We start from the raw sequence: 4,639 nt of genomic DNA on the forward strand, positions 1-4,639 counted from the left end.
GCCAAACGTGACGTCTTATTCTAGTAATTGAGAAGCTCTGGTAGCACATTAAGGAGCTCTGGTGTCCTAGTCTTTAGGAGCTGCACCCAAAAGTAGGGCTTTGATGGCTATTTACTGTCTACAAGTTGCTTTGTAGGACATGCTGTAATGTCTTGCTTATTTATAAGAATTGTGTGCCTCATCATTCATTAGTCCAATTTTGCAGAGAAAAACTTTATATCTAAGCCACAAAACTAAAAGCATGTCTTGTTTTCCAAGAGAAAAAAATGGACAATCTCCTTCTGTGGGATTTACAGCTTTGAAAATCAAATGAAGGGTCAACTATGAGTTGGTTTTGACTTGATGGCAATTAGTTCGAGTTGTTTTAGAGATTACTGTTTTGTTTAAGTTAGGTAGCATATCTTGCATAATTAACTGAAAGGGAAGCAATTCAAATTCATCAGGTGTTCTTTGGGAGATACACTGGAAATCTTCCATAAGGATCGGAAACTCAACAGAGAAAAAAATATGAATTGGGATCAACTCAACAGGAGTAGAATTCTAGTGACTAGTTCTTCTTTATAATAAATACATGCAAGGTAAACAAGTATAAGTCTTGTCATTCTTGCTTTTAAGGAGCAGTCTTGTGATTGATTTGTTCATTTTCATGACAGTCCACAATGCAAAGATATTGCTAATATTTGGTCGCTCTGAGGATATGTAACAAAGTTAATTTTATTTTAAAAAAGGAACACAAACTAGAGAGGTTAAAGTATGACATGGGTTCCAATAATGAACAACTCAAGATCTGAGACTAGTTTTAAATTCCACATCTTTTGATTTTTTTTTAAGGAACTGTAGTGGTCTTGCCTGTAGGGAGTTGAAGCTCCAAAGGAGATAGTTAGGCAATCTCTTCCCTCAACTCCTTATCCTGACCCCTGTCATTTACAGCCTCAGAAATCCACTGGAAGGTCAGCTATGAATCGATTCCAACTCTACAACAGTGAGGAAGTGAGGTTTAATTTTTTACTACTTTTTCTCTGCTTGTAATACATGTATGCTTAGTAATTGTTTTTTATTAAACTATAGGCTCTGTGCTGTTGAATTTATACCTGATTCACTCACTATTACTCCTGTGTTTTTTTATACTCTACAAACGAGTTGGCTTCTGATATCTTTTGTTGTTGCTAAATGCCATTGAGTCATAGACGACTCATAGCAACTCTATGAATGAAAGACCTGAACACTATTATAACTTTCATCGTTTCTCCAAGTTCATAGAGTTTCCAGAGGCAAGCTATTTCAGAAGTGGTTGTCACTCCTGCTCCCAAGCTTGTTTTAATTGGGGAGCTCCACCAAACACTGTCCACCATGAATAACCATTATCGAATTTGACACATCAGTGTCATAGTGTTTAGCTTCACAACAACCACAAGTTACGTCTGTTCAGCTATCTTTTGTTAAATGAAAAAAATAATATCCAGAACCACTAAAGTTCACCACTGCATTTTTCCTCAACTCCTTCTGAGGTCAATGCTATAATTTTCTTAGATAAAATTTTTTCTCAACAATAGCTTCTCTGATGAAAGTTTATCTTGTAAAAATGGAAACATTGAAGACTCTGACTACAAGTCATGATGCTTGGAGGACATTCTCTTGAACATAAGTGAATAACTGAGAGCAACAATTACAGATTATTCGGGATCACATAATTTATTCTATACAAGTTGCTTTGGAGGCCGTACTGGAATGTTTTGATTATTTAAAACAATTCTGTGCCCCAAATTCATCAGTCTAATCTGTAGACAAATATTTCATATCTAAGCCACAAAACTAAAAGCAAACTTTCCTAAATAAGGAAGGAGCCCTAACCTGAAACACAAATCCCCTTTTAATGGAGAAGGATGTGGGGTGGTGGTGGGGAATGCTCCATTTTGTGAACACTTTATTTTTATATATGAGGAGTTGATATTAATAGTCATGTTTGGCTAGAAGGGGAAAAAAACCCAACAACCTACAAACACCTAGAACAACTAAGCAGAGTAGAGTCACAAAAATAACAGCTTTACTTTTCATTAATTGTTTTACTTTTTACCCATGAAGAAAACATACTTTAAATACTATAACTTATGTATATTCTGCCACATGACTCTGATTATACATTGAGTTAAATTTATTATGCTGGTGTCTATTGTATTATCTTAGAAAATGCTGGACTATGCAGATAATGGGATGCTTGTTAATAATTTTTTAATTTGAGAAAGAAAAACAAAGACAGACCTAGGTATCCAGTGTAGGTTACAATTTTATTTGACCTGATTGGTGACAATATTGTCTATACATTCTCTCTCAGATTCATTATGAATGTGAGCCGAGTTTTAAGATATCCAAAGATTTTAACATTTTAGCCATTTTGTTTAATAATGATTTTCTCTTTAATCTGTTCCCTAGAAGACAGTGGTCCTTTTAAAATCTTATTTAAACCAAGCTATTTACAAAAAGCAAAACACATTTATAATAAGTTAGTAACAAAAATAACTCTGAATTGCCAGGAAAAGGATTAACTTGTGCAAAATTGAAGAGACCTGGTTTGACTGGCAAACTATGAACTGTTTTCATGTTCTGCATGTTTGTTTTCCAAACATTTTAAATTAGTACTTTTGAAAATGGAGAATCTATATTGAGGTACTTCAAATCATGAAAACAGTAAAGGAGTAGCCTATTTCCCTCTGTGTAGTCTGCATATGCTTGTATTTTTAGTTTTTCAGCACCTAGGGTCAGGGGGAAATATAAGTTTATAACAGACCAGTACCCACAATGTTGTCTTGAAAAAAGAATTTTAAAAAGAATACATTGTGGAATAAAGAAAAGGTCTGCAAATTCCCAGGTTTCAGTCTTTAGGAATCTATGTCTCAGATTTTCTGGGATTCCTATCTGAATATAAAAAGACATTTTGTTCAGTTTTCAAAATTGTCAAGGATGGAGAGACAGGACACATTGCTTTCCTGAGTTGTTTTTACGTTGTAGTCATTCAAAATGTCAAGGTAATGGTTTGTTTTTTATTTTACTTAATGAAAGAGAATTTAAAAGCAATACTTTTATGCAGCCTACGGTTACCTGGGATACACTCTCAGTGCACACATAAGAGACAAGCAAGAAGGAGGATGGGAGGAGGCTGCTGGTCAAATTGTTCTAATTTTTATAGCATTTCTTTATAATTAGAATTGCTTTTACGGTAGTTGACAATTTCTATTTGGATAAGCTTGAATTTCTTTTGCGTTAGAATTGCAGAAATAAAAAAGGTGAAACAAATCTTTATGGATCATAAAAATGGATTCTGTGCTTGCAAGAACATGGAAACAGCCCAGATGTCCAACCACAATCAAATGGATTGGGAAATTATGTTACATTCACACAATGAAGTACTATACAGCACACAGGAGCAATGATTTTGTAATTTATGACCTAATTTGGGAGGGACTGGAGAGCAGTTTGCTGAGTGAACTCAGTCCCACAAGGACAAATATTGAATAAAACCATCATGGTAGAAAAAAGATGAGGATCCAAGGACGGGAGGGTGGAAGCAGAGGGGTGAGGATGTGCAGGGGGAGGGCAGATTAATCATGGGGTTGTACAATTTAATTAGGGCGGGGTGAGGAAAATTGTAAGAATCTTGTCTGGAAAGTAATGTATTTAAATTTTGTAAATAAACTAGTATAATAAAAAACCAACTAACCAACGGGGGAGAAAAATGAATGCGAGCAATAAGTGTTGGAGGGGATGCAAAGAGATAGGCACTCTCATACACTGCTGGTAGGATTATAAAATAGTACAACCACTCTGGAAGGCAATTTGACACTTCCTCAAAAAGCGGAACATAGAAATTCCGTATGACTTAGCTATTCCACTGCTAGGAATAGTGTTGTTGTTGCTAAGTGCAGTCAAGTCGTAGGCGACTCATAGCGACCCTACGAACCAAAGTCCTCGACACTTGCATGCTTGACTTTCATCCTTTCTCTAGGTTCTTAGGGTTTCCAGAGGCAAGCTATTTACGAAAGTGGATGCCACTCCTGCTTCCAATAATACCCCCAGAAAGTTAGAACTGAGACTCAAATGGAGATTTGTACATTAGTATTCATAGTAGTGTTATTTACCATCATAAGAACATGGAAATGGCCCAGATGTCCAAACAGAATCTAATGGATTGAGAAATTGTGGTACATTCACATGATGCAATACTACACAGCATTCAGGAGCAATGATTTTGAAAATTACTACATAACTTGGGAGGGACTTGAGATAATTATGTTGGGTGAGCTAACTCAGTCTCATAAGGACAACGGACAACTACTCCATACAACCATTACTGTAATATTAGATAACTAGTGAAATATGTATGAGGATCCAAGGTGGGGAGGTTGGGAGCAGAGAGGTGAGGATGGGCATAGGGGAAGTCACAAAGTTGCACAATTTGGAAGGTGGAGAGATGTGTGGATAAAGGACGTGGAAGAGACCCAGCAGAGGTCTGGAAAGACAAGGTAATGGTGAGCATGCTTCAATGATGGTGCCAAGAAAACAAATAGGTCTGTCTTGGAGAAGGTGAAACCACATTTCTCCTTGGAGGCTAGGAATTTGAAGCTCTGCCTCACATATTTTGGTC

The sequence above is a fragment of the Elephantulus edwardii genome, unplaced genomic scaffold (assembly GCF_000299155.1).
Source record: "Elephantulus edwardii isolate Elephantulus edwardi_28Jun2011 unplaced genomic scaffold, EleEdw1.0 scaffold00450, whole genome shotgun sequence".
NCBI classification, from domain to species: domain Eukaryota; kingdom Metazoa; phylum Chordata; class Mammalia; order Macroscelidea; family Macroscelididae; genus Elephantulus; species Elephantulus edwardii.